This window comes from Conger conger, chromosome 6, assembly GCF_963514075.1.
Source record: "Conger conger chromosome 6, fConCon1.1, whole genome shotgun sequence".
NCBI classification, from domain to species: Eukaryota; Metazoa; Chordata; class Actinopteri; order Anguilliformes; family Congridae; genus Conger; species Conger conger.
This window is the reverse complement of record NC_083765.1, coordinates 6,069,892-6,097,812: the sequence shown is the minus strand read 5'-3', so window position 1 is coordinate 6,097,812 and position 27,921 is coordinate 6,069,892. Positions and strand designations below refer to the sequence as shown.

General features: G+C 53.0%; 1 protein-coding gene across 1 annotated transcript in view; it reads right to left on the bottom strand.

The window, feature by feature from the left end:
- ankrd11 (ankyrin repeat domain 11) overlaps nucleotides 1-27,921 on the bottom strand; it is a 109,274-nt gene that overhangs the window by 66,821 nt on the left and 14,532 nt on the right. The window contains exon 2 of the mRNA XM_061245057.1: nucleotides 18,025-18,095. The gene's annotated coding sequence lies outside the window, so the exon portion shown is untranslated. The remainder of the gene's footprint in view (nucleotides 1-18,024; nucleotides 18,096-27,921) is intronic.

Here is a 27,921-nt window from a genome sequence, read left to right as displayed (position 1 = left end):
TTTGCCTATGCTGGGGGGGAGAGCAGAACGTTTCAGCCGAATCCTCGGTCTTAATACCTGGCTCCAGTCCGCTTGCAGAACAAATAACATAGGTTTTATCGACAATTTTAACCTATTTTGGAAATCGGTTCTCCTTTTTTACGGTGGACGGAATCCATCCAAACAAGCTGGGCTCACGTGTGCTTGCTGCACACATTCTACATGCTGTGCACTGTGCCAATGATTATGCCCCACGTGACTGACAATCAAATCGGGACAATCCTTTCCCTTCCAGGGTCAAAACACAGCCTATTGATGTGATCCCCCCTTCTGTTCTAATGTGTTTACTGCAGGTATCCCTATTCCTGTTCGTGTGACCAATAGGCCTAGATTGTCTGACCCCTACTGTCGTGATAGTCAGGCTTGCCGTGGTATGCGAGTGCTCTGTCCAGTTGCACATATCTTAAATTCTCCCTCCCCCAGTGTCGATTCGGCTGTTACTCAACAGGTAAACCTTCGCATGGCTCTAATAAATGCAAGGTCAATAGTAAATAAAACATTTTTATTAAATGACTTTTTTATCTCCCGGGGATTGGATTTTATGTTTATTGCTGACGAATATGCACCTTTCTCTGAACTCCTTCCCCCTGACTGTTCATTCCTCAGCTCCCCTCGCACCACTGGTAACGGTGGAGGCATAGCCTCAGTGTTTAGATCTAATCTCATGTGCCGACTGTGTCATTCCACACCTAGTTACTCTAGTTTTGAGTTGCAGCTCTTTGAAATGAACCTGTCCCCCCCGGTGCTCTGCGCTGTTGCTTATCGTCCGCCAAAATGTAACACGGACTTCATTCATGATTTTGCTGACTTTTTGTCGGGGATCATGGTTAAATATGACCATATTTTAATTTGAGGTGATTTTAATGCCCATGTGTGCTGTGAATCAAGACCTTTAACCGGGGAATTTCTGCACTTAATTGATTCTTTTAATCTCATCCAATCTGTATCTGGCCCGACACATGAAAAGGGACACACATTGGATCTTGTCTTATCGTTTGGCCTATCCGTTTCTGTAAATGAAATCTGTACAACAGCATGCATCTCAGACCATTTACCTGTCCTGTTTACATCTTCTATCCCTTGCTCGGGAATCAAATCACGTGCCTCCGCACGCCGTTTGCGCTCGATCAACCAGTCGACCGCATCACAGTCCTCTGATATTTTCAGCGTCTCCTCGATTTGTGCGCTGGATGCGAACTGTGCTCTCAGTGCTGGGGAGCTTATCTCCATGTTTGATTTTACATGTTCTGAAATACTGGATTCTGTTGCTCCTTTTAGGCTTAGATGCACCAAAGCACTTTCAGAGCCGTGGCTTAATGATTCCACTCGTTCTCTCAGGCGCGCTTGCAGGCGCGCTGAGAGAAAGTGGAAAAAGGATAAACTCCATGTCTCTCTAGAAATCCTGCGTAGTTGCCTATCAGACTACCAGAGAGCTGTTAAAACTGCCAAAACAGAGTATATATCTACCTTAGTCTCCAAAAACACCCACAAGCCTCGGCTTCTTTTTAATGTTTTTAATTCCCTTATTAACCCCCGTGATGTATCCCCCATCATATCTTCACCCACACACTGTGAAAATTTTGAGAATTGAGAAGGTCTCTACTCTTAGGCTAGCCCACACGAGTGTTAACACATTGAGTGTTACCATTGACTCTGCTCCATCTCTGGGCTCTGCCATTTTTGACCAGTTTGACCCTTCGCTCTCAGATATAATTAAGCATCTGCGGCCTACATATTGCCCCTCAGACAGCATCCCCTCTCGTCTTCTCAAAGAAGTTTGATTCAGTTGGTGCTAGCGTATTATTGCTAATCAATACCTGTCTCAGTTCAGGATGCGTCCCAGCTGCATTCAAACATGCTGTAGTGCAACCACTGCTCAAAAAGAAAAATCTTCACCCCTCGGTTCTCTCTAACTTTAGGCCTATCTCTAAGTTACCTTTTTTGTCTAAAGTATTGGAGAAAGCAGTTTTTATTCAGTTACAATCATTTTTAGATAAAAATGACATCTATGAAAAGTTTCAGTCTGGTTTTAAACCTCAGCACAGTACTGAAACTGCCCTTTTACGAGTTTTTAATGATCTGATAATAACCACAGACTCTGGTGAGCCTGCTATCCTGGTGCTCTTAGACTTGACAGCGGCATTTGACACCGTGAATCATGAGATTCTTTTATCTCGCCTTGAACACTGTGTGGGTATTAAGGGGGCTGCCTTGGAGTGGTTTCGGTCGTACCTACTCACTTGTGGAGTCCCCCCAGGGCTCTATTCTAGGTCATATTTTATTTTCTTTATATATGCTGCCCCTGGGGTCAATTTTCAGGAAGCATAACCTTAGTTATTAGTGCTGTTGTCAAAGCTGCCTTTTTTCAGTTAAGACAAATAGCCAAGGTCAAGGCCTATCTTTCTCAAAAAGATTTGGAAAGAGTGGTCCATGCTTTTATAACATCTCGGCTGGACTACTGCAATTCTCTGTATATAGGCTTAGACCAGTCCTCTCTCTGCCGTCTGCAGCTAGTGCAGAACGCTGCTGCCCGCCTTCTGACTGGCAAAAAGAAACGGGAACATATTACACCAGCACTGTCATCCCTACATTGGCTTCCTGTCCGTTACAGAATAAATTTTAAAATTTTATTATTTGTTTTTAAGGCAATGAATGGTCTAGCACCTACGTACTTGTCTGAACTCGTCAATATGTGTACGCCAGCTAGATCACTTAGATCATGCAATCAGCAACTTTTAGATGTCCCTATGTCGAGGAGAGCTAGGAGGGGTGACCGGGCCTTTGTGGTAGCTGGCCCCAAGTTGTGGAACAGCCTACCGCCACATATTAAATCTGCCCAAAAAATGTTTTTAACCATGGTTGTTTTAAATGTGCTTTATAAATAAAGTTTATTATTATTATTATATATATATATATACACACACACACACACACATACATACATACACACATACACACACAGCGCTAACAGCTAATATGAACACACACACAGTGCTAACAGGTTATATGCACACACACACACACACACAGCGCTAACAGGCTATATGTATACACACACACACATATATATACACACACATACACACATACACACACAGGGCTAACAGCTAATATGAACACACACACAGCGCTAACAGGCTATATGTATACACACACACACACACACACACACACAGCACTAACAGGCTATATGTACACACACACACACACACACACACACACACACCGCTAACAGGCTATATGTACACACACACACACACACACACACACACACAGAGCGTTAACAGGCTCTGTCAGTCTATACATACGAACACACAGCTATGTGGACATACGGCAGTCAGGTGTCAAGGACCAGCAGGTGGCCCTTCTATAGATTTGCCTTAATTAGAAGACATTAAAGCGCTCAGAGCTTTTAATCATTTTCACACAGGCAGTTTGTCGTCGAGAGGCATTGACCTGCGGCACACGCCCTCTCTCTGCCTCTGTGCTGGTGTGCGCTCTCCCGGGGCGAGGCGGACGGTCCCGTGCGGGGTCCGGCATCCATCCATCCATCGATCGATCGATCGGGCATCTCCCCGAGGGGCGGGGGACGGCCGGGCGAGTGCCGGGGGACGAGAGGCGGCGCTAAGCCTCCGTGAGGCCGGGCGCGGGCGGGACCAACTCTCCCACCCCCCTCCCCCTCCGCACGGCGTTCCCCGCGTCTCTGCTCCAATCGGACGCAGACGACTAACGCGCCGGGCCGGCTCCACCAATCAGAGGCTGCCCCTCCGGGCGTCGCGCTCAAACGGGCCGCACTGCGTCTGCACTACGCTCGACACGGAGAGAGGGAGAGAGAGAGGGAGAGGGAGAGGGAGAGGGAGAGGGAGAGAGAGGGAGAGAGAGAGAGGCACGTTCTCATCTCTGGCTGCTTCAGAGAGGTCTGTGGAGGAACGACCGGGCCCTCAGCACTCAAGGAGAACACCCGCGCTGAGCGGTCCTGCTCTCCGGTCGCCAGTCAAGCTTCCATCTTCTGCATCCAGCGCGGTTTCACACTCCGAGGACAAATCCAGAGGACAAATTACCCGCACAGGGTTAAATAAAGTATATCTTATCCTCTTAACCTATCAAGACAACATCCACTAGGTAGGTGAATATGCCAACTCTGAACTGACCACAAAAAAATAAAAAAAAATCATACACAGCTCTCCCGCACCGAAGATCTCTTCCTAAAATTGCTCCTCTAAAGCCACTGTTATGCGTCACATGCACACCAGGATCACTCAGCTTTCAGACACTTCAGACGGTCTGCATGACATCCTCTTAATGTGCTCCCACCCTCCCTCAGCAGGCAGATGGTGGACATCGGATAGAGCGCACCCAACCGACTTTCCAAACCAAGGTTTTTTTTAACTCCCCTTCTTCGAAGAGCAGGAATCCTTTTGGAATGCCTTCTCAGAGTTCCACACCTGCGTTCTACAACTCCACCGTTTCCAGGCACCAGCAGTGACTGTGACATCAGCATTAGAATGCTCAGGTAAGAACACTCTGATCACACAGTTGTGACATGTTAAAGGGTCACAATGCCTGGTGAAAACCATCCACTGGAGTGGAGGCACGTTTGTCATGATGACATAGCAGCTTAGCCTAATGCGTTCCCAGCACGTCTGCACAAGGTAAAAAAAAAAAAAAAACAACTGGCAACTTATGAAATGACAATGGCACAAGATGACTCTACCCGGCATTTGCAAAAGCCAGAGCAGCCAAAACAAACGGAATCTATGAACACCGCAAGAAATGCGAAAGGGCATGTGAATATCATTGGTGCAATGTGATTCTATTTATTCATTTACTACAGGAACATTGAATAGAATTCTCCTTTAATGTAATCACCCTCACCTCCCAAAAAGCCCGGGGATTCCCTAACCAAACAAATGACACGCCAGGAAATGAAAATGAAAGAAGTGTCAAAATGTATGCTGGAACCTGGACTACAACAGACGGCGACCAAGCAGAGCAAATCAAATAAATTTTATCCGAACAGCGCTCTTCAGAGAAAACTGCCACACAGACTCTTTACAAAGTAACAGAAGGACGACTGAGTGAAAGCCGGACCTGAACAACCAACCAAACCGAAAACAAATAAAACTCAGCCCAACACAGACCCCTCTGAACTGCACACTCTCTACAACCATCCCGCGGACACTTTCTAGATTACCTCCTAGCTCAATAGCTGAACTGTTACCATCTCAGCCTGCAGGCCAGCGGTGGATGGGCAATCCCCCCTATAGCCGGGTTCCACCTGAGATTTCTTTCCCCGTCGGGGAGTTTTTTTTTCTTTTCTTGACACTGTTTGAGGGTATTTTAAGGGAGTAGTTTACCATTAGGCTATTTGGGGGCTCAGGGCTGATGCGTTTAATTCTCGTCTGTGTCGCTCTGTAAAGTGTCTACGTGACAGCCTTCTGTGACAAGAGCTATACAATTACATTACATTACATTACATTATTGGCATTTGGCAGACGCTCTTATCCAGAGCGACGTACAACAAAGTGCATACCCATAACCAGGGATAAGTTCGCTGAAAGACCGTAGAGGTAAGTACAATTTCAACTGCTACCTGTACAACAAAGATAAGGACAAGGGCCTTTTTTTTTTTTTTTTTTTTTTTTTTTTTGAACAAACAAACAAACAAACAGAGCAAAAGTCACCAAAGTTAACTATCCAAACACTGCTTACCTAGCCAACTAAAAATACCGATACACAAAGCAAGTCACAGAGACAACAATTAAGGTTCACAGGGAGGTAGGGAGGGATGGGGAGAGGTGCTGCTTGAAGAGGTGCGTCTTCAGCTTGCGCTTGAAGGTGGGGAGAGATTCTATAGTTCTGACCTCAACGGGGAGTTCGTTCCACCACCGTGGAGCCAGATTGAATTGAATTGAATAAAGGAATCGAATCAAATCGAATTGAACCGAACGGGCCGGCCCAGGGTAAAGTGCCGCATCCCCTCCACAGTCAGTAACGCAAGCAGAGAGGCCCGTATAGACAGCACCTTCAGCTGGGCTCATACGCGCACGCTGTGTCCAGCCACCTGCCGTAATGTGGACAAATGAGCCCAATTAGCCAGCGCGGCTGCACAAGCCCAGCCGGTCACGTGACATTGACACCGCAGCCAATCAGAGGGGCCGTCACAGGCACCGTCGTCAGGCGGTACTTCAGCGCGAAGCGTTTTCACCGGACTCCCGGAGGGAGGCGAAGCCAGCCCTCTGTAACGGCTGCGTCGGGAACTCAACCCCGCCTAGGACCCGACCGGGCGCACACCCGGGAGAACACAAACGAAAAAGAGCGGGGAGCGGAGAGAGCAAGACGGACGCGCGGATAAGAGAGACGCTGCAGATATTCGCCCCCGAGAAAGGGGCAGATATTCCGCCCCCCCCGCCTCCCCGCCGCGTTCTCGGCGCGGTCCGCATCCGACACCGGAGAAGCCGCGAAACGTCTGGAAGATATTTATGACCCGACACCCGATCGGTAATCATTTCCCAGCGAGTGAAGGTCGGGACGACGACGCTGAACACCCGTGTGGAAACGGCGAGAGGAAGCTTTTCGTGGCACGCCAGCGATGGCCCGGAGCACCCCGGGGGAGCGGGGGAGCGTGGCTCAACGCACGCGGGCCGGCCCAGGGTCACACCCAACTCAACGCCGCCGTTAGAAACCAGTATTTTTTTCCCATTCGGTGACCGTGAAACTAACCGCTGACGACCCAACCCAGAGGGACAGACAGTGATGCAAGCACAAGGCAATCGGAGCAAAAGTGCCAGAGCAGGCCGGGCCACATAGACCACTTGCAGGCCAACCGGCGTATGTCATGACCCAGTCATTCATTCTCCATACTCTTCCTGCAGACGGCCTTAACCCTGGAGGTGAGCGGAGAACTGTGGCCTGAACACCACGAAGGAGACCTGGAGGCGTGGAGGACAGCCATCCACCCTAATGCTTTGGGTTTTTTTTTTATTGTGTTTTTCATTGTAATGCCAGAATGTTAAGAGCGAGGTCCGTCCGTTCAGATGATCAGTTCAATCCGTTGCCTACGGTGTTAAGCCATGTGTGACTGAGACGGTCCTGACCAATCAGGAGCCATAGCCGCCCGAGGTTTCACGGTAACGCGCAAGCTAACGCTAACGTCGCCATCACGGCCTGCACCTTCAGGAAGGACTACTCCCGACACGAACGGCACGGGGAGCGTTTGAAGCTTCTTTGGCAGAAGGACAGAGCAAGGTCGGCTGGGACACGCCCCAGGAAGCAGGGCAGGGGCCGGGGGCCGGGGGGGGAAGGGTATGGAGCCGGTGGGGGAGTCTAAGGAGAAGGGGGCTCAGTTACCCGCCCTGTTACAGCGCGGTAAGGCCCTCGGAGTCCCCAGGCACAGATCGGCTTCACCCCCGTCTGGCCGTCTCAGGTTCCCCCTGCTGATGTACAGGTGCACAGCAGCTCCTCAGCCAGCCTCCGCAATCTACCGGCTCAATGACGAGAGACCTGACAGCCCACAGGGACAACACAACCAACCAGAGAGGGGAGGGGGGGGGAGGCGAACTTGGGAAAGTATAGCTCTTCTGCGGGGAGCTGGGACCTCTCGCATTGGTTACGGGAGAGCCGTCGTCACGGAGACGGCAGCGGAGCGGAGACGGGGGGCCAGGCAGGCAGGCAGGCAGGCAGCTGGGCGAGCGGAGGGCGTTTCTCAAGCACAGCGGGGCGGGTGCGCCGCCGTACGCTGCCCGGACAGGGCACGGGGGCAGGCTCCTTAAAAGCTCGCGTCGAGTTCTGCTGAGTCACTCAGGAAAAACCAACCGACGCCAGCGGCCCGGCTCCACGCAGAGGCCTGAGAACAGTCAACAGCTATAATTGAAGTCGTTTCTGAGGAGACGACTGAGATATCCCGGTACTTTCCATCCTTTAGCGACATCTTGTTTACCCATTTACCGCTGGACGTTTTTCTCAAGAAAGCCAGATTACGCAACATGCTGGAGAGCGCAGTGGCAACACCGGTCTGGGGACTGAGCGTGTAACCTGAACGGCCCGGCCTTCAACGACAAGCCAAACCGCCGATAACGAACGACGGGAGAGGCCCCGCTCTGCTTCCCGCTCGCCCGCTTGCGTAAACAGGGAAGGAAAGTTCTCAGGAATTTTGGGGGGTGATATTTGCCGAGGGTGCCGCTCCGCAAATTGGTCCTGACTATGCAGAGTTCCCGTCAGAGAGGGGGGTCATAAGCCCACCGTCTCCTGCCAGCTCTGAGCGCGTCACCGGGGCAAAGGGGAGAGCGATTCCGTAAATAAATCAACATTAGCGCCGGCTAAGCGGGACGGGCCTCGGTGCGGGTTTAAGGGGCAGAGCCGGCGGGAGGGCGGCCGTGCTCTCCTGTTGAACACCGTGTCTCCAGCTCAGGGAGACAGCCCTGCAGCTGCGCTGACTGCGCTGAACCACTTGAGAAGCCCGCAGTGTGTTTGTGTGTACAGAGTGTGCCGAGCTGCTCTGGACCCAGCACAGGAAGGACAGCAGTGAATCCATACAGGCTGCTACAGAACACACAGACAGCAGTGAATCCATACAGGCTGCTACAGAACACACAGACAGCAGTGAATCCATACAGGCTGCTACAGAACACACAGACAGCAGTGAATCCATACAGGCTGCTACAGAACACACAGGCAGCAGTGAATCCATACAGGCTGCTACAGAACACACAGACAGCAGTGAATCCATACAGGCTGCTACAGAACACACAGGCAGCAGTGAATCCATACAGGCTGCTACAGAACAAACAGACAACAGTGAATCCATACAGGCTGCTACAGAACAAACAGACAACAGTGAATCCATACAGGCTGCTACAGAACACACAGACAGCAGTGAATCCATACAGGCTGCTACAGAACACACAGACAGCAGTGAATCCATACAGGCTGCTACAGAACACACAGACAGCAGTGAATCCATACAGGCTGCTACAGAACACACAGACAGCAGTGAATCCATACAGGCTGCTACAGAACACACAGACAGCAGTGAATCCATACAGGCTGCTACAGAACACACAGACAGCAGTGAATCCATACAGGCTGCTACAGAACACACAGACAGCAGTGAATCCATACAGGCTGCTACAGAACAAACAGACAGCAGTGAATCCATACAGGCTGCTACAGAACACACAGACAGCAGTGAATCCATACAGGCTGCTACAGAACACACAGACAGCAGTGAATCCATACAGGCTGCTACAGAACAAACAGACAGCAGTGAATCCATACAGGCTGCTACAGAACACACAGACAGCAGTGAATCCATACAGGCTGCTACAGAACACACAGACAGCAGTGAATCCATACAGGCTGCTACAGAACACACAGACAGCAGTGAATCCATACAGGCTGCTACAGAACACACAGACAGCAGTGAATCCATACAGGCTGCTACAGAACACACAGGCAGCAGTGAATCCATACAGGCTGCTACAGAACACACAGACAGCAGTGAATCCATACAGGCTGCTACAGAACACACAGACAGCAGTGAATCCATACAGGCTGCTACAGAACACACAGACAGCAGTGAATCCATACAGGCTGCTACAGAACAAACAGACAGCAGTGAATCCATACAGGCTGCTACAGAACACACAGACAGCAGTGAATCCATACAGGCTGCTACAGAACACACAGACAGCAGTGAATCCATACAGGCTGCTACAGAACAAACAGACAGCAGTGAATCCATACAGGCTGCTACAGAACACACAGACAGCAGTGAATCCATACAGGCTGCTACAGAACACACAGACAGCAGTGAATCCATACAGGCTGCTACAGAACACACAGACAGCAGTGAATCCATACAGGCTGCTACAGAACACACAGACAGCAGTGAATCCATACATTAGGATGGATATAGGAGAGAGAGAGGATATAGGTGGAGAGGGTCAGGGGGGAGAGGCCAGCGCAGCACAGAGGACAGAGGAACGTCCACTCCGCCCTGCTCTCGGGACAGGGTGAGACCTGCATGTCGATGTGCCCGAAGCACAAAAAGCCCCTTTCATCCCCCGAACCCGGGGGAGCGGGGGGGGGGGGGGGGGGGGCTTCCTCCTGACACCGGCCTAATCTGCCCCTAATGCCGGCCCCGGCGGGCCAGCGGGGCCAGGGGGCCAGGGGGGCCAGGGGGCTTTGTGTTTGGGGGCGAGGGGTTGCGGGGGAGAGGGGGCTTTGCGTTTGGGCGTGCGGGGGTCGAGGGGCCCGACCGCCGCCATTGTCCCAAACGCGGCGCAATGCGGGACCGCTGGCCGGCCCTGCTGACACAGCACCAGGCCGGTTTAAAACAGCACAATCCCCCCCCCCCCCCCAGGGACGGAGGGCCGAGACGGGGGGTAACGCAGGCTTTCACAGAGACCTGAAAGGGCCGCGTGGACCAGTTGCGGGGATGCAGGATGCAGACCCGCACCGCCAAATTCCTCTCAAAGGAAAACGGACATTTTTTTTTTTAACATTTTTGGGAAATGTTAAATAATAACAACATTAGGCCTAGATGTCCAAAATCACACACAGTGGGGAGCTGAGACGGAGGGCAGAGTGGAATCACGCTGGACTGCTTTTGTTGGAAAGTACCTGGAGTCCCAGGCGGTGTCTGCTTTGACTCGGGCGCAATGACATTAGCGTGTGTTAGACACCAATCCAGACCGCTCTTACAGGAAACCAGTCACCTGACCGAGTTGGCCGGGAGCCAGGACTGTTACAGGACGGGGGAGGGGGGTGGAAAGCAGCAGGAACCCGGAGGAGCTCAAGGCTTCTCCTCTCAACCCTGCCCCTCTGCCTCTCTGCCTCTCTGCCTCTCTGCCTCTCTGCCTCTCTCCCTCTCCCTCTCCCTCTCCCTCTCCCTCTCCCTCTCCCTCTCTCGGGAACTAGCCCTGCGCTGCCAGCCCCAACAACATGGCCACTCATATTCAAGTACTCATACTCATATTCAAGTCAGATGATCCCCAGAACATATGCAACTATCGCCCAATCAGCATTTTACCTGTGATTTCCAATGTTGCTGAGAAGTGGGTATCAGAGCAGCTTGTTTCTTTCTTAAATAATGGTCCATTTAATCTCCATCCCATGCAGTTTGGCTTCAGGGCCCATCACTCCACTGAAACAGCTAACTGTTTCTTCTTAGAGAAGGTCCGCGCAATGGTCGACAAAGGAGGTGTTGTCGGTGCTGTGTTCTTAGACCTTCGCAAAGCTTTCGACAGTCAACCATAAGGTCCTTATTGCCAAACTGTCTGCTTTTAACTTCTCCTCGTTAGCACTCAAATGGATTGAGTCATACCTAACTGGTAGGAGCCAACATGTTTCTGTGAACAACCACCGTTCATCAGCTCTTAACCTATGCACCAGTGTACCTCAAGGATCAATACTTGGCCCGCTTCTGTTTAGCCTATATATTAATGATCTGCCATCTGTCTGCCCTGATGTTGAAACACAATTATATGCAGATGACACTGTAATATATGTGCATGCCAAGACCAAACATCTGGCTGCTGCCAAACTCATCACAGCTATGGATCAGATCACAAATTGGCTGAACCGTTCATGCCTTCAACTTAACGTAAATAAAACTGTAGGAATGTTTTTCACTAAAAGACAATGTAACACCGTGTCCAATATATCAATCTCAGGTAAAAATATTAGCATTGTGCCACAATTTAAATATCTGGGTATCATTATTGACTCCAATCTGTCATTCAAAGCACACATTAAGAAAGTATGCCAAAGAGTCAAGTTTAGCCTAACTAATTTTAAATGCATCAGAAATGTAATGCCTTTTAATGCTGCCAAATTATACATGAACGCCATGATTATGTCACATCTGACATACTGTTTGACAAGTTGGGGACAAACTAACAGCTCGTCACTCAAACCATTAATTCACTAATGCAATTCTCTACAAGCAAACCCTTAAAGTCCTGGACCAGAAGCCTAACAGCTCTCATCATTGTATCATCCTAAATAACCGTAAACTTCTGAGCTGGGAAGATGTGATCAAATACAAAAACATCTGCCTGGTCTACAAAGTCTTGCATAACACTGCTCCTCCTCCTCCTCTTAACTCATTCATAATCCAATGTAACAATACCAGTCAGATCACCAGAAGCACCACACGAGGCGCCTTCTTAGTCCCATTTAGGAAAAGTACATTTGGTCAATTATCATTCTCTGTTATAGCAATACAAAACTGGAACTCAATACCTACCTACATAAAAAATATACATACATACTCCACCTTTACAACACACCTTAAAACATGGCTTTGCGATAACTACAACTGCATACATTAATCTGTCAGATGTGACGTGTGTTATGTACACCTCCATCTTTGCTACCCACCTGCATATGTCTGTGTGTTTCAATGTCTGGATGCTACTGTGCCTGTATGCTGCTGTGTCTGTATGCTACTATGTCTGTATGCTATTATGTCTGTATGTTGCTGTGTCTGTATGTCTGCTATGACTATTTGCTCTTCCCTTGTCCCCTTGTACCGTTTTATCTCATGTACTGCATTGATGTTGCTGCCATTTGTGCTTGCAGTTAATTAATGGGGACTGTCCACGACATTATAAACAAATCAATTCAAATTCAAAATTCAAATTCATACCCGTGCCAAACACTGCACACAAACACTGACCAATCCAAACACTGACCAATCCAAACACTGCACACAAACACTGACCAATCCAAACACTGCACACAAACACTGACCAATGCCAACACTGCACATAAACATGAACCAATCAGCACACAGTAGCCATTTCTCACTGCCTGAACAGCAAGCGCAGAAGAAGCAACGTGGTATTCTCATTTCCGGATGTAATCAGGACACACAACAGCAACAGACACAGATGGGCTTTAAGTTTAACCTGGACCTTTACCGTCTCGAACAGACACACGCCCACAGAGGCACGGAAGCCGGGAGACTCCACGTGGCGCAGTGTCCTCTCTGCCCCTCAGTCGAGGCACTCGCCCGGGAAGGTCAACCGCACACGCTCACAAGACCGTCCCGGAGACCGGCAGCGTCACGGTAACGCGGAGCAGCCAATCCACGACAGGGCCGCTCGATAACGGAGGGAGATGTTTTCAGACACAGCGCCAGCAAAACCGCCATGCAGCCATTGATCGTTTCCACGCACACAAGAGCAATTACAATTCCAGGCATGAATTCGTCCGATTGAGAGAATTCAGCAGGCAGCTGTAGCTAATTCAAAGGCCAGTACTCGTATAATCATAGTACTCGGATAGGGGGGTGTGGCAATGAAGCGGCTCCTGTCTCTCTGAAGCCGGTCAGGGGAACACCTGGATCCGGAGAGGACCGGCCCGGCTAAACAACCCTTTCAGCCTGTGTGTGTGTGTGTGTGTGTGTGTGTGTGTGTGTGTGTGTGTGTGTGTGTGTGTGTGTGTGCCTGTTCATGCTCCATCCGCATAGCTGGGTGCCGTGCAGAGTGTGCGTGTGTGTGTGTGTTAGAGCACAGCCCTCCCCCCAACGCACACGCACACGCACACGCACACGCACACTCACACTCACACTCACACTCACACTCACACTCACACTCACACTCACACTCACACTCTGCACGGCACCCAGCTATGCGGATGGAGCATGAACAGGCACACACACGCACACACACACACACACACACACAAACACACACACACATTTATATATACATGGAAAACACACACACACACACACACACACAAATTCTGTACTTCCATAATAACTAAACCATTGCAAAATAATGCATTAAAACAATGAACACAAGTACATTCCGCTTAGACCCAAGTGAGCAGGATTATGATCAGAACTGAACTCTCCCCCTGACAGCTGGTGCTGTTGACAGAAGGATATGTGACTGTGCACACAGAGCTCTATAAATAACAGAAGAAAAGACAGCCGCTTGTCACAGGCGAACTCAAACCCACAGTAGCACAGCTAACAGGCGAACTCAAACCCACAGTAGCACAGCTAACAGGCGAACTCAAACCCACAGTAGCACAGCTAACAGGCGAACTCAAACCCACAGTAGCACAGCTAACAGGCAAACTCAAACCCACAGTAGCACAGCTAACAGGCGAACTCAAACCCACATTAGCACTGCTAACAGGCGAACTCAAACCCACATTAGCACTGCTAACAGGCAAACTCATACCCACATTAGCACAGCTAACAGGCGAACTCAAACCCACAGTAGCACAGCTAACAGGCGAACTTAAACCCACATTAGCACTGCTAACAGGCAAACTCAAACCCACATTAGCACAGCTAACAGGCAAACTCAAACCCACATTAGCACTGCTAACAGGCAAACTCATACCCACATTAGCACAGCTAACAGGCGAACTCAAACCCACATTAGCACAGCTAACAGGCGAACTCAAACCCACAGTAGCACAGCTAACAGGCGAACTTAAACCCACATTAGCACTGCTAACAGGTGAACTCAAACCCACATTAGCACAGCTAACAGGCAAACTCAAACCCACATTAGCACTGCTAACAGGCGAACTCAAACCCACAGTAGCACAGCTAACAGGCGAACTCACACTGCAGCATTAGCACTGCTAACAGGCAAACTCAAACCCACATTAGCACTGCTAACAGGCGAACTCAAACCCACATTAGCACTGCTAACAGGCAAACTCAAACCCACATTAGCACAGCTAACAGGCGAACTCAAACCCACATTAGCACTGCTAACAGGCGAACTCAAACCCACATTAGCACAGCTAACAGGCAAACTCAAACCCACATTAGCACAGCTAACAGGCGAACTCACACTGCAGCATTAGCACAGCTAACAGGCAAACTCAAACCCACATTAGCACTGCTAACAGGCAAACTCAAACCCACATTAGCACTGCTAACAGGCAAACTCAAACCCACATTAGCACTGCTAACAGGCAAACTCAAACCCACATTAGCACAGCTAACAGGCGAACTCAAACCCACATTAGCACTGCTAACAGGCAAACTCAAACCCACATTAGCACAGCTAACAGGCAAACTCAAACCCACATTAGCACAGCTAACAGGCGAACTCAAATCCACATTAGCACAGCTAACAGGCAAACTCAAACCCACATTAGCACAGCTAACAGGCGAACTCACACTAACATTAGCAGAGCTAACAGGGGCGCCTAATTTGGGCGAGGTCCAGTAGCTTTTTTTTAGCCCATGCACCACACCCATGTACCACGCAAACTATAAACTTGCAAAATGTGTCAAAACCAAAGAGCGAGAGAGGGAGGGAGGGAGGGAGGGAGAGCGAGAGAGGGAGGGAGGGAGAGGGAGAGGGAGAGGGAGAGGGAGAGGGAGAGGGAGGGAGCGCTTGTGAGAATGAGTCAAAAATAGAAGGTCAAACACGTGGGGGAGGGGGCAGACAGGCGCGGGGGGAGGGGCAGACTGTGTGCGTGACTGTAAGCACGTGTGTGTGTGTGTGTGTGTGTGTGTGTGTGTGTGTGTGTGTGTGTGTGTGTGTGTGCATGAATGAGAGACTACGTCTGTCCTCCCGAGGTTCTGCACATCACACCCAGCCAGGAACAGAACCTCTGCTGGGCCCAACGTTAACCCCACACAGCCACCTCTCCGCTCCTCCTCCTCCTCCTCCTCCTCCTCCTCCTCAGCCCTGGGACAGGCCTCGGCTGCTGGACGGCGGGCTGATCAGCCTCTCCGGGGAGTCGGTGGGTCTGTAATAAGAGCTCCAGGCCGGAGCAGGGAAGCGCGTGTGGAGCGCTGCGTCTCTCTCCAGGAGGAGAGACAGTCCCGCAGCCGAAGCTACGCCCCATGTGCCAGTTCCCCGTTTTCACCCTAAAATCAGCCGCCGCGATCGCACCAGAGAAACCAGGTGAGGCCAGGTAGCGGTTGACCCCCCGGGGGCGAGGGTAACGGCAGGCACAGCCTGGACACACAGAGAATGAAGGCGAAGGCTCAAGCGGGATTTATGGGGACCCGCACAGAGCGAGGACCGGCTCCACTAGCCCTGCCGCCTTCTCCAAGACTGCTGAGTCACTGCCCAGCGGCGCGCGGAGATGACCTCACCCTCCCGCGCCGCGGAGCAGGAAGCAGCACAGCGGTGACATCACCACTGCTCACATGGCAACAGCCAAACCCCAACCGCGCCGTCCGCAACGCGATCAGGAACAGCCCCGTTATGGAACAGCCCCGTCATGGAACAGCCCCGTCATGGAACAGCCCCGTCATGGAACAGCCCCGTCATGGAACAGCCCCGTCATGGAACAGCCCCGTCATGGAACAGCCCCGTCATGGAACAGCCCCGTCAGGCACAGCCCGGAGTGTTGATGAGATCACCGGGCCAGCGTCCGGCACAGAGTGACCAGGACTTAAAGCACGTTTTCAGAACACAAAAAACCCAAATAAAAACTAACGGTTCACACAGCAACCCTGATTCAACAGAATTCTAGAAGATCTCTCACTCTCTCACTCTCTCACTCTCTCACTCTCTCACTCTCTCACTCACCCGCCCTCAAACACAGACACACACACTTCTGCTCACACTCACACTCACACTCACACTCACACTCACACTCACACTCACACTCACACTCACACTCACACTCACACTCACACTCACACTCACACACACACACACACACACACACACACACACACACACACAGAGCAGCATTAGCATGTGGGCCTGAGAGAGGGCGGGAGCGGGGAACAGAAGCCCATCGGTCGTGCGCCTCTCGACACCTGCTACCAATTAAGACAGCAGAACTCCAGGCTCCAGCTGAACGTAAAACCACATCATTCCCACAGCCCTCAGACAGGAACGAGAGAGAGGGGGAGGGAGCCTCTCCTGCACCAGGACTCCTACCACGCCTCCTCGTGGCAGCACACGGTAACTGGCAGTCTCGCGACTCCAGGCTAAATTGGTAGGGGATCTCGGAGCAGCAGTGGGCCCCAGAGGTGAGGTGTACAGGCCCACAGCCAGAATCAAAACGCACATTCCAGAGAGAAGCACAGCGACAGCGCAGGCATCACCGTGCGCGACAACCCCTAGCATCACTAGACTCAGCCCTCACGTGCCCCAGCTGTGGCAGGGCATGTGGATCGAGGATTGGGCTTCATGGCCGTCTTCAATGGCACCGCCGTCAGCAGCGGTAGCCACAACACTCCACCACTCGCCCCAAGGAAGTGACGTCATCTTCGGCAACGATGGACAGCAGCGAGCAAGCAAGCACACAGGGACGAGAGAGAGGGGGAGAGAGAGAGAGAGAGAGAGAGGGAGGGGGAGAGGGAGAGAGAGAGGGAGAGAGATAGAGAGATAGAGAGATAGAGAGATAGAGAGATAGAGAGAGAGAGAGAGAGAGAGAGAGACGCCCTGAGGAGGAGGGTAATGAGCTGTGTCCTTTGGTCTCCCTGGTTCCCACTGACAGTAAGCAGACAGAGTCCCAGCTCAGATGTAAACACACACACGCACGCACACACACACGCACACACACACGCACACACACACGCACACACGCACACACACACGCACACACACACACAGCAGAACAGAACAGAACAGAACAGAACAGAACAGACAGATGGACACAGGCGGGACAGATGGACGGACTTTAGGAGGTCCCCTTGCTATTCAAAATCGAACACCATCCGGGGATACTCATGACAACCAGCCCTAATCATCCATCGCACACTCACACTCGCACGCTTCTTATTTACGAAGGAGGCTCCAGTGCGACCGCACCACACAAGGCCCAATCAGAGACCTGCGTCTGAGGGGAAGGGGGAGGGGCCTCAAAGGGCCCCAGATGAGATGACACCGGCCAATGACGACAGCGAGGCTGTCACGCAGAAACACGCGAACGCGCGTCGTAGGGCGACACAGCAATCACGCACACGCCTGGAGCGCAGCCACTCCGGACCGCGTACACCGCGGGCGTAGAAAGGAAGTCCGGGAAGCTTACCGATTCCATGGCTGTCTTCGGTGAGGCGAGGTTTAAATCCGACAGGAGCTCGCAGCCCTCTCCGAAAACTCCTGAGGAAGACAAGAGGGGGGGGGGAGAGACAGGATTAGCGAGGGTTTCGGAGCCTCGTACTCCGGACCGGATACAGCGGGAGTTACCGGCACGAGGAGCAGCACTGAGGAAAACGGCGTTCCCAACACAGCTCCTACTTTCCACAGCAAAAATTCTTCCGAAACTCAACCCCAACACCACCCCTGAAGACCGACCCGGACAAGCACGGGGGCTTATCGAGATCGGACAGGGGGATCTGGAGAGCTTTTCAAAAGGCCTTCGTCTGGGACAGCCGCCCTCCCAACCCCGTCCCAAAGCACAACCGCTGAATGAGAATGCCTGTCACGCATCCAACCAAAACTGCACAGCACAAACGCCTCCAGCACACCGCTCAGAGCACGCAACACACGCCCCGGCAAGGAGAGGGCACGGCGCTTTACCCAGCCCGCCAACCAACTACTCTCATCCCAAAAGGGCCAGAGTGGGGGCAGGGTGTTATGACACCTGATTCTGCTCCTCAAGGTCTTGACTGAAGACCACGATCAGTTCATCAGTTGAATCAGGCGTCTGAGTGCCGGGCTAAAACACCAGCCTGCAGCCACAGCTGCCCTTTTTGGGTGAGGCTGAACAGACACCCCGTACTGAAAGGATACATTACGTTACATGGCATTACATTACACTACATTACATGGCATTTAGTAGACGCTCTTATCCGGAGTAAGAGCGTCTACTAGTACAAGTACAAGTGCTAAGAGGACCTGAGAGGACAGTGCAGTTCCGAGTCCTATCGTCACCATACAGATATAATCGGAACCCTTGAAGAGTACATCAACTTCCAAACTAGCGTACCACAGTTGGCAGCTAGAATACCCCGAGTACAACAATACAATAACTAATACAAAAAACAACATCTATACAACTACAGTCTCTGGCATATATAAGGCTAATCATGGTGGTGAGTTAGGGAGGGAAAGGTGTAGCCTGAAGAGATGAGTCTTCAGTCTGCGCTTGAAAGAGGTCTGACATCCACCGGGAGGTCGTTCCACTACCGTGGGACCAGGACAGACAGCAGCCGCGAGCGGGAAGCGCAGTGCAGCTTCCATCACGCCGTACGCTCCACGGCGCCGGTTCCTCTTCGGCAGCTGACGGGCCCAGTTCAGACAGACGGCCTGTAAACGGACAGCATCACAGTGCACGTCGCGGAGCGGAACACCTACGCGAAACGCGCGCGTTAACGGATCGCACTCCCACCAGCCGCTGATCCCAGTGCGGGATCGGCTGCCGAGGCCGTCAGGAGCGGCGCTCCGGAGGGCCGGGAAAGGGCGGACTCCGGAAGCACGCCGGGGTGGGGTGGGGAAGAGCAGGCTCGGAAAGATCACGGACACGGGGAGGGGTGCAGGAGCCTAGCGTGTCTCTGGCACAGAAGTGTGTGCGTGGGGCACAGGTATGTGTGTGTGTGTGTGTGTGAGTGAGTGTGTGAGTGTGTGTGTGTGTGAGTATGTGTTTGTGTGTGTGTGTGTGTGAGTGTGTGTGTGTGTGGCACAGGTATGTGTGTGTGTGCGTGCGTGCGTGTGTGAGTATGTGTGTGTGTGCGCGAGTGTGTGTGTGTGTGTGTGTGTGTGGGGCACAGGTATGTGTGTGTGTGTGTGTGTGTGTGTGTGTGTGTGTGTGTGTGTATGTGGGGGGTTGCAGGGACTCACAGTGTAGCAGCTGTTCCACATTTCTTTCCATGCTCAGGGAGAAATATGAATATTTTATCTGAGCTGAGAGACGGCATGAGACAGTGGGACTTAAAGAGAGAAGATCAAAGACCTCACGACCTGCCGCACACTCACTGTCCGGCCAGAGCAAACCATCCAGCCGCACACGCTAACACACACACTCATTAGCGTTTGCTCGCTCTGTGAAGCACACACACTCTCTCGTTAGCGTTTGCTCGCTCTGTGAAGCACACACACTCTCTCGTTAGCGTTTGCTCGCTCTGTGAAGCACACACACACTCTCATTAGCGTTTGCTCGCTCTGTGAAGCACACACACACTCTCATTAGCGTTTGCTCGCTCTGTGAAGCACACACACTCTCGTTAGCGTTTGCTCGCTCTGTGAAGCACACACACACTCTCATTAGCGTTTGCTCGCTCTGTGAAGCACACACACACTCTCATTAGCGTTTGCTCGCTCTGTGAAGCACACACACTCTCGTGAGCGTTTGCTCGCTCTGTGAAGCACACACACTCATTAGCGTTTGCTCGCTCTGTGAAGCACACACACTCATTAGCGTTTGCTCGCTCTGTGAAGCACACACTCTCGTGAGCGTTTGCTCGCTCTGTGAAGCACACACTCTCGTGAGCGTTTGCTCGCTCTGTGAAGCACACACACTCATTAGCTCGCTCTGTGAAGCACACACACTCTCGTTAGCGTTTGCTCGCTCTGTGAAGCACACACACTCTTTAGCGGTTGCTCTCTCTGTGAAGCACACACACACTCTCGTTAGCGTTTGCTCACTCTGTGAAGCACACACACTCTCTTTAGCGGTTGCTCTCTCTGTGAAGCACACACACACTCTCATTAGCGTTTGCTCGCTCTGTGAAGCACACACACACTCTCATTAGCGTTTGCTCGCTCTGTGAAGCACACACACACTCTCATTAGCGTTTGCTCGCTCTGTGAAGCACACACACACTCTCATTAGCGTTTGCTCGCTCTGTGAAGCACACACACCCTCTTGAGCGTTCGCCCGGCACCCGTTTCAGGAGGAGCTGTCTCACATGGAGTGGTTCCCTCCCTCCTCCCAGAAGCGCAGGGAGTCGTTCCCAAAAGGCTTTGCCAACGGCCCCAGTCTGCAGAAAGTCCCCAGTTGACCTCACCCTGCCACCGTGTTTGTGAGTGACAGCCGTTAACTGGGAGGGGCTGCAGAACTGCCAAAAGAGCAAACTGCTCACGCGTGTTCAGCAGTATTAGAAATACGCCCAAAATATATAAATAACACGTTACGTAACTAAGCATAATATGACTTTAAGGACATCTCAAACAAGGTAAGAGTATAGAGAAGTTACGCCATCTTATATTGGTCAAATTTTTGACCTCATGCATGACAATTTGCCCCAGTAAATTGGGCTGCTGTTGACCAAATATTGATATTAATAGTAATAATAACAATAACATCCTCCAGTGTTCAGTGTGCAGCCACACACAGTAAGGAGCAGCCTCAGGGCTGTCGTGTTTAACTGAAGGTTTGGTGCCGGTGTCTGCCCCCATCCTGCAAAGACACACACAAGAATGGTAAATGGTAAATGGCATTTATATAGTGCCTTTATCCAAAGCGCTGTACAACTGATGCTTCTCCATTCACCCATTCATACACACACTCACACACCGACGGCGATTGGCTGCCATTCAAGGCCCCAACCAGCTCGTCAGGGGGGGTTAGGTGTCTCGCTCAGCGACACTTCGACACAGCCCGGGCAGGGGATCGAACCGGCAACCCCTCCGACTGCCAGACCACTGCTCTTACTGCCTGAGCCAATGAGACGACTGCTCTTACTGCCTGAGCCAATGAGACGACTGCTCTTACTGCCTGAGCCAATGAGACGACTGCTCTTACTGCCTGAGCCAATGAGACGACTGCTCTTACTGCCTGAGCCGTGTCGCCCCAAGAGCCAGTCTTTTTCCCCCGCTCGCCTTGCCCAGGGATGAAATGTCTTCTCGCTTTTCGACAGCCCCTGTGACCCACGCGTGAGGGCTCCAGTGTGAGCGGGACAGTCCCTGTAGCGGCAGGCGGGACGGTGAGCGCCAGGGGCCTGGGGCGTGGGGCGTGGGGCGTGAGGCCTGGGGCGTGGGGGACGCTGGCCAGGCCCCCACGAGGTGCGGAGCGGACAGCTCCATTTTCAGCTCCGCGGTCATGCGATGCCATTTTAGGGCAACAGCGCAAGGCCTCGTCCTCTCACCACCACTCCGGTGCGAGGGAGGAGAGGAGGAACTGCTCCTACGCCGCATGCCACATGTGAGGGAAACCAAACCCTGCTGAGCCCCCACCCCCCTGACCACAGCCACCTCTGGAGTGGTTACCCACAGCCCCAGATAAATCCCACCGGCATCCAGATTCACACGGAGAGTTCTGGAACAACACGCCTCCCTGGGCATAGAGAGGTGGCCACGGAGCCTGCCCCCCCTTTCACCGCCGAAACGTCACACAGGGGGAGAGTGCCACTGCTGCAGCAGGAACACTGCTCACGCCAGAGAGAGCAGAGACAGGGCACGTATGCCATCACCACCACCACCACCACCATCATCATCATCATCATCATCATCATCATCATCAACATCATCAACATCAACATCAACAGTCAGGCTAGGCTTGGCCAGCTAAAGTCAGTCAGGTGAGGCTAGCTAAAACCAGTCAAGCTAGGCTAGCGTTAGCTAAACCAGGCTAAAGTTAGTTTGGCTGGGTTTCAGCCTCTGCCTAAAGAAACACATTTTCAGGCTGTCAGCAGAGAGCCAGAGGAGAAACCCAGATGGGTTGGGAAGGTGCTCGTGTGACTCTTAAAATGTTTGTCACTTTGAGAATAACATCAGAACATGGCAGAGATCCCCGCGCGAACACACGGCGGATCTTTGGCCACGGTCCCTCCCCCACACGCGGCAGAGCCGGGCAGAGGACCAGGGACGGCAGCTCCTTCCCCGTTAGCCTAGCGCTAGCGCTAGCCCGGCCCGCCTTTTGATCTACCCGAGGATCACACCAGGAGATTTCACCCAGATCAAAGCCCAGCACCCAGGCAGTCACGCATTTGTAAAATGTGCTGGGAAAGGCACACTTCTCCACCCCCCTCAAAAGCTCTTCAGACGCTGGTTCGGAGGGAAAAAAAGCGTGTCAGTCCATCGTTTTAACTGCCGTTTCAAACCGGCGAGAAAGCGGTTCAAAGCTGCCCTCTCCGCCCTGGGGTCTGAACACAAGGCAGGCGGGCGAGCGGTGCGTTTGATTGGCCGTCCCACACCGGCAGGGCCTGGGTCCCTGCAGGGACAGACAATGACCAGCCGGACCCGTCAACAGCCCGCCCTCCCTGCCCCCCACCCCTCCCGGATACGAACAGCCCGATCCGGCGCAGGCTCAGGTTCCACGTGTCCACGTTAACCCGTTATAAAAAGGGCGCGAGGCGACACAGACACGTCATTAGAATGCGCCGAGCTGAACATTCTAATGCTGATGTCACAATCACTGCTGGGGCAAACAGAGTTCTAGAACACAGATTGAGAATTCTGGGGTTGGGGGGGGGGGGGGGGGGGGAAATACAAATAAAAACCTACTCTTAAAAGGGTTAAACGGAGAGAGTTGATGAGAGGGATTAGCACAGAGTTTCCACACAGCGCGTTCGCAGAAGCAGCGGACATATCCGCTGAGCGTATCCTCGAACAGCAGGGGTGCGCAGACAAGAGAAAGCATCTAAAGGCCCGGACACACCAAACCGTCGGTCGGCCGCGGAGCGCCGACAAAGATCGCCTCGTGTCGATACGCGTCGTTAATGTGGGCTGTGCCGAACACACCGCAACGACGGTCCGCCGACGGCCCAGTTGCACGTACGTTCTGCACCTGCGTGAGAGGTAATAACTCAGCCAATCAGGCGTCGGAGTCCTCCAAAACACGCCGTGTCGGCGTGCGGGACACACCGGAAAGACTCGGCCGACAGGGCGCCACCAACGTCTGACGGCCGACCGTCGGTTTGGTGTGTCCGGGCCTTAAAGGTCGTCGGTGGCGCCCTGTCGGCCGAGTCTTTCCGGTGTGTCCCGCACGCCGACACTCTGTCGGCGTGTTTTGGAGCCGTCGATGAGAGAGAGCTCTCTGATTGGCTGTCCAGCTAGCGAATCAGTGCATCAGAAATCCCGCTGGGCGTTTGATCAGACCTTAAACACCGAGGCGCGAATGTGCAGCATGCTCGCAGAACCGGGGCGGAATGAGACCAGGAGGGGCGGCCGGCCGGGGAGAGCAGAGCCCTGCTGGGTGTGTTCTGGGAGCTTTAAACAGGGGGAGGGGTCTCCGTGCTCACACTGCAGCTGTGCGTCTCCAGCAGGGCTTTGCGGACGTGTGGAACACAGAGCATTGTGGGATTAAGGAAGAGACGGGCGCTGTAATGCTCGCCTGAGGGCACGGGGACATCCTTTATCCGGCTCTTCTGGGGAGCTCCGCCCACAGAGGCGGGGGGGGGAGAGAGAGAGAGAGACTGCAGAGAGGGAAACATGCACATTATTGATCAGGCAGGCCAGTGCCACGCCTCTTCACCTCTGCAGCAGCAGCTGCAGTCTAGGAGACAGACAGTCCTGTACCGTACCGTACACACACACACACACGCACACGCTCACACACACACACACACGCACACGCACACGCTCACACACACGCTCACACACACGCTCACACACTCTCACACACTCTCACACACACACACACACACACGCACACGCTCACACACACACGCACACGCACACACACGCTCACACACTCTCACACACTCTCACACACTCTCACACACTCTCACACACTCTCACACACACACACACACACACACACACACACACACACACACACACACACACACACACGCTCACACACACGCACACACACACGCACACACACACGCACACACACACGCACACACACACGCACACACACAAACACACACTCTCACACACACTCTCACACACACACACACGCTCACACACACACACACACACACACGCACACGCACACGCTCACACACACGCTCACACACACGCTCACACACACGCTCACACACACGCTCACACACACGCTCGCACACACACACGCTCGCACACACACACGCTCGCACACACACACGCTCGCACACACACACGCACACACGCACACACGCACACACACACGCACACACACACGCACACACACACGCACACACACACGCACACACACGCACACACACGCACACACACGCACACACACACTCACACACACTCTCACACACTCTCACACACACTCTCACACACACTCTCACACACACTCTCACACACACACACACGCTCACACACACGCACACACACACACGCACACACACACGCACACACACACGCACACACACACGCACACACACACGCACGCACACACGCACACACACACGCACGCACACGCACACACACACACACACGCTCACACACACGCTCACACACACGCTCACACACACGCTCACACACACGCTCACACACACGCACGCTCGCACACACACACGCACACACACACGCACACACACACGCACACACACACGCACACACACACGCACACACACACGCACACACACGCACACACACACAAACACACACTCTCACACACACTCTCACACACACTCTCACACACACTCTCACACACACTCTCACACACACACACACGCTCACACACACGCACACACACACGCACACACACACGCACACACACACGCACACACACACGCACGCACACGCACACACACACACACACGCTCACACACACGCTCACACACACGCTCACACACACGCTCACACACACGCTCACACACACGCTCACACACACGCTCACACACACTGGGTCGGGAGGGGTAACTGCTACCATTCACCAGAGGCGTGTAGCAGCGGGCAGCCGAGGAGTGTGGTCCAGTTCATCAGGTGTCGTGGGAACCGGTCCCCAAAAAGCCACAGGCCCAGTTTACACAGCACCGCTGCTGCTGCTGAACCTGGCTCTCTATCTCTCCCTCTCCCTACACAAACAGCCCTCAGCCCGTCGTCAAGGTAACGCCTCATGCTGCTCAAGGCACCTTCCCAGATACGGACAGCGGCGCCGTCCAGCGTTCGGGCGTTTTTCCACTCTCTATTCCGGGAAACGGACCGGGCCTTTATCTGGGGGACGGCCAGCACAGAAACGGACCGGGCCTTTATCTGGGGCACGGCCAGCACACAGAAAGCTGCTATTGTTTAAAACGACGGGAGGGGGTGGGGGGGGAGGCATCTCGGGCAAAGCGGAGAGCGGTCCCAGCGTGTGGATCGATGGGAAGAACACAATCCCTCCTGCCCCCTGCCCCCCCCCACGCCTCCTCAAGGGCAGGAGGACACTACGGGAGTCTTGGGGTCTGGTGGAAGGAGTACTCATCGCCCGACCGCCCGCCCAGTCCACCCCCAGCCCGCCCATGCTTCGTAATGGACGGACCGGCATTCAATGGCCTTCGGCAGACCTGAGGGGCGGCCCTGTATCCCGGGCTCCTTAGGTCCAATTACAGCGGGCGAGGGGGGGGCGCAATTAACCCCGCGCAAGCTACCCCACCTCTACCTCTAATCTCTGTTGTCATGGCGATATCCACCGACGGAATTCACGGCGCAAACGGCCGCCCCGGCACAGAGCCCAGCGCGTGACGGCTAACGCACGCTCCTCACGCCAGGGCTGGAGAGCACCTCGCCAGGAGAAGGACACTCAACTCGCCAGTCAAACACGGGGAGAAGCGCAAGCACGAGAAATCATTTGGTTTCTCTCGGAGCCGAGAAGGCCGGCACCCCACTGCGGCCGGTGATCGGGGGAGGTCCTCGCTGCGCGTTCATCACGGGAACGAGACCGGCGCCGGCCCGCAGAGACACACCGTCACCTCCACAGCCGTGTCCGCTCCCGCGTCCCCTCACACGCCGTGACGGGAGTTCAGCGCAGAGGGGCCTTCGGGAAAGACAGTAGTGGTTAAGGTAAATGACCGGGACCCGCAAGGTCGGTGGTTCTAACCCCGGTGTAGCCACAATAAGGTCCGCACAGCCGTCGGGCCCTTGAGCGAGGCCCTTAACCCTGCAATGCACCAGGGGAGGATTGTCTCCTGCTTAGATAAGAGCGTCTGCCAAATGCCATCAATGTAATGTAATAAGATCAGTGCAGCTGTTGGACCCTTAACCCCATGTTAGTCCAATCAACTTTACGCATCTCTGGATAAAAGCGGAAGCTTTTCATTTATTTAAAAACCAGTGAGGAACAGTGGAGCACACCGTTTCGCAGATACAGGCACAATAAAATGGTAAATGGTGGCATTTATATAGCGCCTTTATCCAAAGCGCTGTACAATTGATGCTTCTCCATTCACCCATTCATACACACACTCACACACCGACGGCGATTGGCTGCCATGCAAGGCGCCGACCAGCTCGTCAGGAGCATTTGGGGGTTAGGTATCTTGCTCAGGGACACTTCGACACAGCCCGGGCGGGGGATCGAACCGGCAACCCTCCGACTGCCAGACGACTGCTCTTACTGCCTGAGCCAATGAGACGACTGCTCTTACTGCCTGAGCCAATGAGACGACTGCTCTTACTGCCTGAGCCAATGAGACGACTGCTCTTACTGCCTGAGCCATGTTGCTCCACACAAGACGGCTGGACAGGGTTGACAGGGGAAGATGGAGGCGGGGTGATTGACTGAAGATGGGGGGTATGTAGGTAGGAGGGGCGTCTGCACCAGGAACGTCTCCCCCACCCTGCGGATCCTCTGCCAGACGGACGGAAAATGGAGATACGTGCACACTCTCACACTCACACAGACACAGACACAGACACAGACACAGACACACCCCCCTGTATACACACACAGTAATGTACACACGTGTATACACACACAGTAATGTACACACACACTCCTGTACACACACATACAGATACATACAGTAATGTGAACACACACATGAACCCCTGTATATACACCCTAGACGCACGTGTATACACACACAGTAATGTGTACACACCTCCGTAGACACGTATAGACCCTGAACACACACGCGTGTACACACAGTAATGTATACACACACCTCTGTACACACGTATAGACCCT